Below are 15,367 nucleotides of genomic sequence, written 5' to 3' on the forward strand. Positions count from 1 at the left end.
ATGTACAGGTTAATCGTTTCTATGCTACAAATATATAAAAATTAGCCACCGTTGCGTCATATTTTCTGAAATCATATTTTATGCATTAAAAATATCTATTCATAATATTTAATTGATAATTAGCAGTGACTTTTTCGCTGCTCAGTGTTGCCATATTGTGGATTAATTTGCTGCACGTAGCAATTTTTATAATACAGTTTTTTTTAATATTATACCTACATACATGATATGATATATTTTAAAACATTAAAAATAGTTTAAGAATACTAATATTATTTATTTTATAGGATTTCTTATCCTTTTGCCCGATATTCATATTTCGAGTAATATAATTATCTTTAAAGTAAACATATCACTTTATTTGGGGTTCTAAGTTTAAAATAAATATTAAAGTAGTGTGCAGAGAAATTATTTCTTTATCTTTGCTTCTCAAAACTACCTTCCATTTAAAAAAAAAATATTTTCAATAATATAAAAAATCGCTTTTGAAGTTAAAACAATTAAAACAAAACACTGCACAAAAAAATAACAATCGAAAAAATAGAAACAAGAAAATCGCATACAGGCTGAATCATAGAGTAAAGAATATCATATAATATAGAGCGGCCTATAGGAAGAAATTTAGCGTGCTATAAAATATTATTCGCCTCGTCTCTAGATCATTCACCCCAAACGCGTGATCGGTGGTACCCGTCTCCGCGCATTCGACAAACTTATTAAAATATGGATTCCTGTTCGATATTATCGTGTAAAAACAGTGAAAAACAGCAGAGGTATTGCATTTATCATTTTACATGTTACATTTTGCAATTATTTGTGTTATTTTAGGATTTTTTATTAAAAGTGACTCATGCAAAACACGTCATTCTACACTTGCCAACTAGGGCTGAGCATTCTATTCTTCCAGTTTATATTTAATTTATTTTTAAATGATAAAAATAATATATTTCATTAGCAAATATTTTTGTTACGTATAACAGTAAAATTATACACTTTTTTAGATTTACTTTAGAACAAAAATTGCAAAAATATGGCTTGAACATATTTTACGTCCATGACATCCGTAAGAAGTGTCATCTGTTCGTACCATTTTAACCCACATTAATTTTTGTATAAACGATTAAAACCCAACTCCCTTTACATAACCAACCATCGTCTCCACTCCCGTCAACGTCAATTTCGAATACTGATGCTTACAATTCTCCTAATAAAATTAATTTATTACGAAAATTAAATCATGTTAGGTTAATTTAAAAAAAACGTAAAAAAAATAATACACTCACTAAGGCAAAAACTTTATCGTATAAACAAAAAAATAGTTAATTTGGAAAATATAGTTAAGTCAATAACAGACAAAGAAGTGAGGAAAACGGCTTGTCGCTATTAGCAAATTTTTATTCTGATTCGAAAGAGTTGTTAGCTTTTCTAAAAAGAAAAAATAATTCAAAAGTACTTTAACTTTAACTTTAAGTTTTTATTCTCCCAAAGCTTATCAATATGTTCGACAGACTCACCTAAGAACCATCGGTAAATGGTATCAGAACTTGAACGGAGATTTTTAAAACACGCAATATGTAAGTGCAGACCAACTATAGAGCAAAATATGAGACATGTTTTTAAACATACATTCTGTTTCTTTACATTTTCTTTTAGAGATAATCTGAGAATTTCTGGTTTAGAATCGGGGACGTCATTTCAATTATTTTTTTTATTTTTTTTAATAAGATATATAGTATTTAATTAAATGACATGCATTTTTCTGGCAAAAGTCAAGAAGAGGACAAACGTCACTGTTGGTATTGTACAAAATAATCTTAAACCAATAACAATATTGGTTCAAGATTGAGTTGTTTTATTTTATTTAGCATTCGTATGAGTAAAATATTTGTAATTTCAATATTTGCATAATATATTGATTTTAAAGTAATATTTCTTCGGATAACAGCTCACGAAGATCATCGTTCTATTTGTTTCGTAGTTTTTTTTACCTTTAAGCAAATTTCGTCATTTAAGTCGCGAAATAACAACATGAAACTGATAATACAATTTATAAAAACATTAAATTTATATAAATATAATTAATTTTTATACCTAATTTACTGCTACAAATTTACATTAGTTGAATATTTCCTCTCATGCCTAATATTTTTTAAAGGTGCAAAAACCAAGCAAGTCAACAATTATTTTCCAACAAATTTTAGCACAAACGGAGCCGCGTTAAAAACTTCAATCTGTCCCTTTGAATAATAATGTTTATTGTGAAAGTACTACATAGAAAGCGGGTGCAATTGAAGGCAATGTTCCACTCCTTTTATTTCTTGTATGTATAAAAAAAACTAAAGGAACTTAAGCACAAAATACATCAGTACATACATATTTTTTTACTTTTTTTTATATATTTGTATATTTTTATATTTATATATTTTTGTATATTTTTATATTTAAATATTTATTTTTATATTTATTTTTATTTATTTATTTTTATATTTATATATTTTTATATTTGTATATTTTTATATTTATATATTTGTATATTTTTATATTTATATATTTATATATTATTTATATATTTTTTTTATATATTTTATATATTTTTTACTTTTTTTTATATATTTTTATATATTTTATATTTTTGCCTCTCAGGACACGATGGTTATAATTTTAATAAATATATATATATATATATATATATATATATATATATATATATATATATATATATATATATATATATATATATATATATATATATATATATTATTGCTATGATTTTTTCTAGAGTGGGGCCCCAGAAATTTGTCCCTTATCCCCCAGCCTGAATATATCAAGGGTTCTCAACCAGATCACATTTAAAAAATAATAATGATTTTCTTAAATTTACAACCGTGGATGAAACAAATAATATATTGCTCGTAGGAAAAATTGGTTCTGTTAAATTTGTACTTATCTGTTGCTGAAATGGTTTAATGGTTAAAGTTAATGAGCCTTTTTATGACTCTGTTGTTTATTGCTTAACAGCGGTTCTTGAGCAATTTTGAAAATTTTTGCAAACATGTCAATAATGGACTGCCGCTCGCTCTCACGCGTAAATACAAACACGGGTAACGGCTGGAGTTCTAGTGCGCATGCGCGACCAATTCAATTCCCGATAAGCAATTCATGGCGCACGCGTATCGACTGCGCAAGACAACTGGCCAGCCAGTTCGCCCGCGCTTCAGTCGGCTTTAGCCGCTCCCTCGGCATGTTTGTTAGTAGCTGATTTTCACACATATATTCATGATATTTAATTATTTTTAAATCCTAGTATTTTCGTAAAATCTTTGATAGTCGCGAAATCGACGCGGACGCAAGATTTAAATTAGCTAGCGCTTGGGTCTAATTTTTTCCGGTATATACCACTGGGTAAATATGATCTTTATTCATTGGAGAGTTATTACCGTTACTCGTACTACAATCGGCGAATATTTTTATAAACGTTTGACGGTAATAAACATATCAACCTAATACTGATTTGGGGTAGCTCTCGGGGGACAATGCTTGGGATGTTGCAACGAGAAAGCGTAACGTGTTTCATCTAACGGTATTTATCTTTGAGCTCGAATATCTCTTCTATTGAACAAACGACCACAAAGATAGATTTTAGGAGCACGCATCGATTTCCTTGACCGTGAATATACTATAAATAAAGGTGAATCTCCTTGGGTGAACCATACTTAAAAAACAAATATGTTTATGGAATGTTTTCGGATCATTTCAATGTGTTTACCACTTATTATTCATTGTCTGAATGAACGGAAAATATTAGTAATCCAGCAGGTGTGGAAGAAATGACCATGGATTCCTCGCTTGTTGTAAATAGTTACGCATATTCTATTTTAATATCGCTAATCATAATATGAGTTATTAAATCCATTAGACTAAGTTTCGTATGATATGTTAAATTGCCAAAAAACATCTAGAATAAAGCATTACAAGCCTTCCATATATCTCGCATTTTGATCAATTAATTGGATCCCTCGTTCATTCAACCAAACTCTAGAAGCTACGCTGAATTGACCGAAACGACCTCAAAAATTCTCTTTGAAGTGAAGTGGTAGTTTTGGATGAAGTAAGTTTCTGACTGAAGCACAAGTGTTCTAGCTTATATAACCTCAAAATATGAGGGAAGTCAAACATAATCTCCTAATCCTCAATCACTTGACTAATGCTTATGCACTTTCACCATTGTTCATCATTCACGCTCTGGAGGAGGGGAAGATTTATTTGGTCACAAAACTAGGCGGCACTCTGGTAACACTCACTTGACAGCGGCAAGGGCAACATTTATTATTCGGTGGACCACAACAATATTCGTCTAGAGATATCAAATATCCCACGCGCTTTGTGTCATCGAGTGTTTCAAAACCTACGTGCCAGATTGGAAAAATGTTAGCGGCGCATTATTATATTTATACTATTAAAAATATAGCTTCACTGTAACAGTTGCGAAACGTCCATTTGCTGTTCAAACCCAAACATAATCTTTTAATTATAATTTTTGAACTTCAATTAAATTAATTTGTTATATTTAGGTTTGGGTTTGAACAGCAAATGAACGTTTCGCAACTGTCAAATTGCGTTTCATAGACATTTTAGAACAGCATACAATTAAAACCTCTTTATTAAAAAAATAATTCTTAGACTTGCCACACTGTCTATCACTTAATGAATAAGTGAGTTTGCTTTAATAAAATAAAATGACCAATAAATTAATATAAATTATATGTATTGACTGGCGATTATATATGCTAGCGATCATTCGTAAGATATAAATTGTTTATGCGATCAATTTACGCGGCGGTAAACTGCTGGCGATTAATTGCTGGCGGTGCATTGCGAGCAATAAATTTTCCGGACTTTAATACTATTTTTTCTAAATTATAAGTTATCCAATATAAATATATAATACTAATTTTTATATGAATCTTTAAAATATGCAACAAATAACAACTATTGTATAAATAAAAATTGTCATTTTCATACCAGAAAATAACATAATAATGTTTCGCCACGATTTTTATTTTATTTTAAAGGTTTTTCGCTTTACTTTTAAATTGTAAATACATGCGTTTTATTTGTTATTTTAATTTTTACTATATGCTAGTGTTTTTTCTCAAAAAAAAAAAAATGTCAAAACGAGAATTCTCAATTTTCGAAAAATTTTATAAAGCATTTTTTATTACATTCAATTAAATTTATACGAATATTTTAAAAATGCTTACAAACACTGCCTTTTTTATAACGCTGCATAAGTAAAGAGCGGGTTCATGCCTAATATGCATACTTCTTGAAAGGTTTTAATAGGGGTCTGGGAATAACAGAAAATTTTTTACAAATTTTTAATACTCAAATTCGCCTCATTTTTGCTCAAGTAATCCATTTTTCCGAAGGTGTTCGTGCCAGATGTTTGAAAATATGCATATTTTTTCGGATTTTTTTGCAATTTTCTATTGCTTTAACCGGCCGGCGGCTTTACCTTTGCTTTGGTGATCTAAAAACTCGCTACAATACGAATAAATTACGCATGGGTATCAGCAGAATGCAAAACGATTTAGGGCCATTTTATTTCGATAGTCAAAATTGTTTTTGTAAAGTAGCAACAGTTGACAATTGTCTCAATTGTAAAATACCTTAAAAGATTTGTTAAAACAATTGTAAATTAGCAATTCTGAGCTAAGCTTGAAATTTCAACGGGCAATTATATAATCGAATAAACCAGATATTGATGTCATCAATTAAATATAGGCATAACCCAAATCTTTCACAAGTCAAAAAAATATTGACCTTTTTAGTTATTCTTTAAAAGCAAAAATATGTAAAAATAGGGGAAAAAATTATTCGCAGATTATTTAATGGCTCGACGAATTCCAAGATGACTTCATTAAATCATTACCTAGAATCCACTGAAGAAATTTATTATTGGCGCAACAATTAGAGAAGGGAAATTTCTTTAAGCTTTACAGAGAGTAGTGTAAGAAAACCAACATCTTACGGATTAATAGAGAAAGATTTCAAAATATTTAAATCGACGGGCAAGAGGACAAATAATAAACCAACATCAATACAAAACGAGGCGAATTTTTCTACGTCCGGATTTTTTTTAACAAAAAAAAACGAGGATGTTTGATTCTACTTTAGATGGAATGTGTTTTTTAACGTGTTATTTTAATAATAATATATCCGTATTACTTTACTGTATAAATAAGTAACATGTAGTGAACATAAATACTTGTTTATATGTGCACAAATGCATTTTTTCAAATAAACTTGTATAGTCCGTACAAGATGTTAACGCTCATCATCGTTGTGTTGGAAACAAGGGTGCGTGTACGGATGCATGCATACATATACAGTTTTTCGCGAATTTGTTTACACCGATAGGAGAACATTACCAGTACTAAATCAGGGATGTTTTAAGGGTAGAGTGACCATACGTTGGAAATTGAATTAAAAATTATAATGTTTTATTTTTATTTTAAATTATTGTCATGTTGTGTTATTTTGTAATCAATAGAACAATTCCAGTAATATTCTATTGGTATTTTTTAAAAATATTATATTAAATAGATATACAACCTAGAGAGTGATTTCAAAACTGCTATCATGTTTTTGAGTTAAATATGTACAATATATAAATAAATAAAATAAGTAAGAAAGTGATATTTTACATTATCTTCAACAAATTAAATTAAAATAGGAAAAATTAATTGGACGTTAAATTTCACATGGTCACCCTATTATATTCTCTCACCAATACTGTAGCAATGAGCGTTCATTTCTTGGTCGGACTATACGTTTATATGTACATGAGAGAATGAAATGGAAGATACGAGGCTTAGGGGTCATGGAACATATGTTACATGTGTTCATGGGGTGTTCACTGTCCTGATCAACGCTCGCTCGCACCTAACCATGAATAGCGACATAAATTATTTAAAGGTTTTGAGGTTATGTGTAGAACTTTTAGATGATAAAGGTAAGCATCACAGAAAAAACCACTTAAAACTTATTGATATATATTAAATATATGATCTACATAACTAAGAGCGTCTTTCTTGACGTAGTACAACAATGCACGAACTAGTTTGTTTATTCATTATTTATTTTGTGTACACTAAAACTGAAATATAAATATATATAATAGTGAATTTAATAATCAAATTGAGACGAACGTTTAATAAAAAAATAATTATGAATTTGAATAAAAAAAAAGCCGCTGCTTCTCTCTTCGCGTCAACCCTGTTTTTGCTCTACGTCTGGAATCCAGAGTTGAAACTGGAGCACATCGCATATAAATTAATCACAATTATAAAGTAATAAGCACCCCTGTCAAAGAAAATATTATGTCATAGCTATTATGATAATCTGATGTATTCGTGTTTTTTAATTAAATACCATTAAAACTACTTTGTTATTGTTTAATAATAAAAAAAGCGCTAATATTATTTAATCAATTGATAACTAATGAAAAAACATGTATATTTATCTATCCATCTTGATAAAATTGTAAGTATACAATCGTGTTTTATAATGTAAAAAAAAAGATAAGTGAATTTCGACAGCTTTCATCATAAACTTTTTTGTAAATAAATATTTCGTTGTATAATTTTATGCATTTGCTGTAGTCTTTAATGTAAAAAAAGAATTTAGAAATCAATAAAAAATGTATTTTAAAATACCAGCTTATTATTAGATGCATTGAAACATGTGAGAGGTGCATATTAAGAATATTTTAATTATTGACTAATAATATAAACATATGAAGATTATACAAATTAAAATATTATAATAATAAAAAAAAACAAGTGTATGTATTATATTAAATATTCAATAAAAATTTAAAAACTAGCTATTCATTTTAATAATTTAAAGATGCTACAAACTCATGGCAACAATCGCCTAAATTATTGTTATCCCTCTCTACGTTGCTTACCTTCACATTTTTAACTCGTAATAAAATCAATTGTGTAACACACTGTTACTTCACACACATTTGCATAATAATGATGCATCATTTATTCATCTTAAAAAAATCGGTCACCATCTCTGTGTACAAGTGACGTATTTTTTTTCTCAATAATGCTCAACCTACTTAATTGACATTGGGCAATATTAATATCAATTATACCAAATCTGATGGATTGAGTCCTATCGAGCGTCCGGCACGTGGCTTTCGGTATTCGTTTCGTAAATCTAAAATACTCGTACTTGCGACTAGTTTTCTAAGATTACGAAAATAGCCACTGCACACGTGAGAACTGACCCGCACGACGTCGAATGTTATGCAATTTGATATAAACGCAGGGCCCCAAATTTCACCTTTCGACCACTAATTCCACAGCTAGAACTTGTGCATTTGTTTTGTAAGCCGCCCGGGGCGTTTGCTTAGTAGTTTTTGATGATTTAGGTCAGGTCTGCGGTACTCATTCTCGTTCGAGTGTGCCTCGTAAACAGACGATTACTAACAACATCATTATTGTGACACTGTAATCAAAGAAAAAAATGTTGTTGGGAAAGAATCGGAAATTTTCTCGCTGCGCAGCATGTCACTCATGTCACTCGCATAGTTTGCGACACATTGCAAGTAAAGGTTCCTTTTATATCTATTTGGAAATAGATTTATATTATATATTGAGAGCACCTCAGTTATTCATTTTATGCTATAAATTATCTGATCTCACCGATGATGCTACTAATGAATCCTGGTGCTGTAAAGATTTCAAAGAGGCTCTGAAATCTTCGAAGATCAGCTCCCAGGTTTCGATAAGGGTTCCAGATTTATTGATGAACTTTATAGCTATGCCATAAAATAATATGTTGTCTCTACGAGCAAACTGTGTTGTACCAATTAAAATAATAATAATTTATTTATTTAAATTAAATTAAGACCATCGTAACCTAACAGCTTACTCCAATGCATCATGATGATCGAAAGCAATACACTGTATTATATCAATATACAAAAAAAAATATAATTGAAATAATGCATAGAAAGAAGCAAATAAAAAATATCATAAAATATGATACGAATCGGACCAGCTCCCCATAACTGACATTAAACAGATCAATGTGCAATGCCAGCGTATTAAAGATAATTAATGAGCGAGTTCATTATTATCTAAATGAATTTAAAATACAAAAATATATCTGAACTAGTAATAAATTGCGTATAAATTATTTAAAAAAATAATCTGACAAACAGGCAGGTTTTCCCAATGTGTCATGATGGCCAGAATACAAACAAAAATAAACATTTAAAAAACAGTTATGGAGCGCACCTAAAATAAATGAGCACCATCCCACATATTTTTTCCAGCTCCTCATAGCTATCACCGAAAACATCTTTGTGTTTGGCAAGCCTGTTGAGAAGCTAGAAGCACCCTGAAGAACTCTAAAGATACTTTAAGCAAGAAGATGCCATTTGAAGCGCTTCTGTACTTCAACAAAAAAAAAATACTAAAAGAGTTCATAACTATCTGAATACTTGCAACAAAAAAATCTATCTAATAAATAATATATAAAAAATAGCCTAGTTAATAAATTTATCAAATCTTACATAGTACAAAATAATTAAAGTAACTGAAACGAATTTTTAGCGGACGGATAGCGACGAATGGCAATTAAGTACAAATCGATTGTTGAGACCGGCGGGCGAGGCGCCGCCGGCCGTCGTACCAAACGAATGTTCTCGCCGCCACTATGCCACTATTAAAATTTTTCAAAAATAAAAATATTTTCCCTGCATATATGTATAACATATAATTTTGTTAGATTTTTTTATTTTAGCTATAGAATATACAATTTAGTCCAGTAGAATACGTTATTTTAAATGTGCTTTACTAAAAAAAACCCTCAAGTAAAATTTCATTATTAAAAAAAAAAAACAGAACGACGTAAACAAAGAGTTTCGTATAATAGGCATTACTTTTACCATAGACAATTTTAGAGAATTTTCTCGTCATTACGAAACGACCACAGTGGTTCCGTTTATAAATGTTCACACAGAAGTCATGTTCAAGGTTCATTAATTTGACAATATAAACTAATTGATTTAATTATGCGTTCATGTAAAAGAACAAATGAAAGGCAACAACATTTTGATCAACCTGGACTCTTCCGCATTAAACATCGCCGCCCAATACTGACACCTGAACTATGATACATCAGTATACAAGTATAATAAAATATGTATATGCAACATGACTAATACATATAAAAATAAATTTGCTACATGGAAACACATTAATACAGCATTTAAATTGAGATATGTAAAATAAGACGATGATATCTCTTATGATTAAGTATTATTCTACTTGCCAAAAAATGTAAATCAAAGCAGCTTATAAAACATAATATAAATTTCGCATAAGCCTATCATATTTAGTTACAACACTGTAAACACAATCATCAACCACTAATTAATGTAATTTTATTTTATTGTATATAAACTATTATTATAGCCCAAAATTAATATATAGCAATATGCACGACTTATCTCAATTTTATTTTAATTATTCATCCGTGATATTAAGTAAATCTAGCAAAACATAATCTGTCATGATTGATCGTAAATATAATTATAGAATACAACTCTATTTTCGATCTCCTTGATAAAATATAAATAGAGAAAATCTAGTTGTTATATGGAATTTGAACTCATGATTTTAACCCTTTGAGGAGTATCGCCGTACATGTACGGCGGTCGATTTTTTACTGTTTTGAGGTATCCCAGATAATATTATATTTATATAATATGTAAATTGTAAATGATTTTTATAGAAAATAATAAAATAGATTAAAATATACTAATACAAAAAAGTAATAAAATAAATAAAAGCAATAAAATATTGGGAATTCTTATATAATTTACTATAAATTCAATATAAAATAGTAATAAATAAATAATATGAAAAAATACATAAAATTAAATCACTTCTTAATTTACACTAACAAATTAATAAATATGTATAAATAAACTCACTACTCAAAGGGTTAATAATAATTTTATAGTAGAATAAAATGTAAGAAATTGTGTATTATTTTTTAATACAGATTCTATAATTTTTATTTATTCATATTATTACAAATAACGATATTTATTTATGATTTTTTTTGTAGTAGCAAAATATGCATTATATTAAATAAATTATATAATACATAAAGCTAACGTGAAAATGTCATTAGATTTAACATATATTTATAATAGATAAATTTTACATGAAAATGGCATTAATTTTAACATAGTCCTGTTATATCAAGAAGAAAAACATACTTGTTCATACATATATGCTAACTATTATATACAGTTAGCACTTATAAATAAAGGCAAATCTCAAAAAGTATTGTATTTAAATTAAATTATTGTAAAAACCCATATAGGGTTTTCCCACATTTTAAGATGAAAATACGACACTTATCAAAAAAGAAAAATCGTTAAGAATCCAATGTCACGTAATCTCGAATCAATTAAACCAATTAAGAAGCTTAACCTCTACTTATCACATAAATAAAATAGTTTGCATAGAAAGTTGTATGATACACTATGATTTATACAATTTGCATTTTGCGCGACCTTTGCGCCATTTTTTTAAATTATAATAAATCGAAAAATATCCTTGCAAGTCCAATTGATTACAGCTACATAATGTTTGAATAATGCTGAATAATTAAAAAATAACGACTTTTTTGGGACCAAGGTTGGAATTTTTGCTATACGGCAAAATCCGCACGTTTTGCTCATCTCTAGAAGTCCAAATTCAGAACTGGTATGTATATCAAGTCGCTAAATATCAAACAAGGCTATATCCACTTATTTTTTTGTTGAGATTCAGATATGAACGTTTAGCGTAAATAGTTTTTTTTTAATATAATATATTAGTTAAGTAATTAAAGAAATCGTGATCAATATTTTCATAACAAAAGAGGAAAATATATTCAGATGTGATGCTTTTTCAAGTGTATATTTATTTACCCATTGTATAGCTTACGTACGTAACACATACAATATTGACACGTTATAAACTGTTGTCGCTATTTTTAATGCATGACAACTTTGATATTTACTGCATATTTACTTACTGACGAGCACCTTGATATTTACAAAATCATGAGAATAAATCGGACATATGTATATTCTGAAGTGCCCATCGCAATACCACTCGCCTAGTACCAGTGGCGTAACTACACATAGCCCCTAAAATATGTTTTTCTTTTAGAATTGCGATTAATTCCACGAAGGGTTATAATTACTATAAAAATACAATCATATGCAATGATCAGGTTCACTATTATTTTAACATTTTTATTTTTTATCTTAATATACAATAATAAGAGACAATAACAAATTTCTATACACACGCTATATATTTTATATATGAGTTCAAGTTTATAAAATATAGACAGGATTCTCACTCCACTAAGATCGTCACTTTTTAATGTGGAATTAAGACTCCACCTGTGACAAGCCAATAGAACAGTCTTAACTGAGCCAATAAAAATGTATTCCTTTTTAAATTCAAGGAAAGCCAAGATAAAGTATCCCTGTTCATTTGCAAGGCTTTTTTACGAAGGAGAGCTTAATTACATTCCACTTAGAGGTATTGAAGATAAATATAATTAAGCTTTGCTATGCTGTAGAGCCGTGTAAGACATTGTATACCCTCTCCCGAAAGGGAGGGGGATGCTTGCTTGCTGCTTCTACAGCCCTATAGTGAGTACAAAATCCATCTGCGTGTATGACAACAAAAGAAATAGATATTCAAGCATCAGATTAATAAATTATTAGAAAAAAACATCCAGATCTGTGTGTACCGCATGAAGTTAGTAACAAGTGTTATAAAATATATTTTAATACTGATTTTAAACTTTTTTTGAGCATTTTAATATTTATTAATGAAATTATACATATATATAGTATATGTCTAAGTAAAGCGAAATCAATAAAATAAAAATAACCGTCTACAAAAAAAATCACCAATTTGTAAGTTGATCTCTGAAAGTATAGGTTAAAGCAATTTTACGATGTAACAAATTGCAGTGTGTAGTAAAATAAGAGGACACATTAAAATTAAAAAGTTTTTTCAGATTGGGCAATACTCGATTATGTATAATTTTAATAAATTATATTATAATATAATTAATATATTTTATAGATCTAATTATTTAATTTAATATAGTTCTAGTTCTTTACTATTTTTTATAGACTACAATAAAGTATCATTGTTAATAATTTCAGTTAAAAAGCGACTAGACAGAAAAATATTTTATTAAATTTCCTACCAAATAAACGTAATATATATAACAAAAATAAATAGTTTTTAAATATAATTTAAGAAATAAATGTAAAACATCACCTTTCACGTATCAAACCATCAGATTAACCCTTTGAGGAGTATCGCCGTACATGTACGGCGTTCGATCTTTTACTGTTTTGAGGTACCCCATATATAACTGACTATAAATATATATTATGTATAATTTTTTTAAATGATTTATATAGATATAATACCAATAAATTAACATAACAAATTATAATTTTATAGAAATACTAAAAGCTTCTGTATTTATATAGAAAAAATCAAAAATATTAATATATGTAAAATAAATTAACGAAATTTAGTAACAGAAAAGTGTTAATATAAATATATTAAATAATACTAATACAAAAAAATAGTAAAATAAATCAAAGTTGAGAATAAGTAGTTTTTTTCTATAATAAAATAATTAATAAATAACAACAGAAATAATTTTGAAAAAATACGTAAAATTAACTCACTAGGCAAAGTGTTAAATAAATACAACAATCTCGCATCATACTTGATTAAATTGATTTTAAACAATCTGATTTTTGCATTAAATACAATATACAGTTAAAAATATTAAGTGTGTTTATTTTTACTTTGGATTCCAGACATCTGGACCAGAGTTGACTTAAAATTTAAATTACTGGTATTTATCATGGCATGAAAATCGGGAAAGAGTGTAAATGTACAGTCCGTCCAAGATATGAACGCTCATCGTCACAGTATTGGTGAGAAAAAATAATAGGGTGACCATGTGAAATTAATTTGTTAGTATACACTTGAGAGGGAGCTATAAATGCAATTTAAAATAAAATCGAAATTTGGGTTAAAAATGTAAATATTAGAATATTAAATTCGTAAATATTGCGTAAGCAATATAGGCATTGTCGTTTTCGTAGTTTTAAACCATGGATATGTCGTTTTCAAAAAATTCGAAAATACCGGTACTACCGGTATTTTCGAATGCCCTAATACCGGTATTACCAGATATATTATTTACAACGAATATTTTCAAAAAACTTACAATACTTAAAAGTCAATGAAATCAATTTTTCAATTAAAAAAATGATGCCAGTTGCAGAATATGAACAAATAATTCTAGAATATGAGACTTCTTTTAATTAATAAATTATAGGAATACACTATTAACAAAATTTAGATCACAACATCTGGAATTTTGTCCTTAAACCTAAATTTGCATTAAACGCTTATCAATTTCTTGGCTTTTGAGATAAATTTACTTTTTTGTGACATTTAAATAAACCACTAATAGATTTGTAAATCTTCATTCATTAATTTTTATTCTAAGATTCTTTAATATATAAGCTAAAAATTACTTCAGCAATAATCAGTAATTCTGCAAATTTGTATTTCAATATGTTTTTCTATTAAGTATTAAAATAATAATGTAACAATCCGTCTATTTGCAAAATTCAGGGACAAAGTTCCTGAAAACAAATCATCTCTCGTGACAATGTGTCCAACAAATTCTAGAGATGCTCAATATTTCACAGATTCTAGTGTTTGTAACATTATTTTGAATGATTTGTGTCTTAACTCAACTGAGAGATATGGAAAAAATCTAAGTAGTAAATTATGATATAAAGAAGAATATACAGTTAGTACTGAAAATGCAGTGTTTTATTTCTTTCTAGATACTACCATTAATGTAGATTATTACCTATAATTTAAGGAGTATGGCGTAGTGATTAAAACATATTTTGCCCTTCTATTTTTTACGGAACGTTCTGATGCAAATTTATAGGGCAATATATTATTTTTAAATATTACTTTGATAGACAAGTTAATTAATTGAGCTCTTAAATTATCTGAATCTATGTAGATTGACACAGATTAGCTCTCAAGGTTAGTAGCCCTTTTTTGTTGCTGTATTTGGATATATAAATGTTTAATCAAACGCAATTACTTGTGAAAGTATTTTAATATTAGCTATTAATTGAGGCAACTATCTCTATTGATACATTAAAAGGCAATAATAAAGTAGTTAAATTTCTAATTTGCCTTAT

This window comes from Plectrocnemia conspersa, unplaced genomic scaffold (genome assembly GCF_051122295.1).
Source record: "Plectrocnemia conspersa isolate PC_06_02 unplaced genomic scaffold, ASM5112229v1 ptg000008l, whole genome shotgun sequence".
NCBI classification, from domain to species: domain Eukaryota; kingdom Metazoa; phylum Arthropoda; class Insecta; order Trichoptera; family Polycentropodidae; genus Plectrocnemia; species Plectrocnemia conspersa.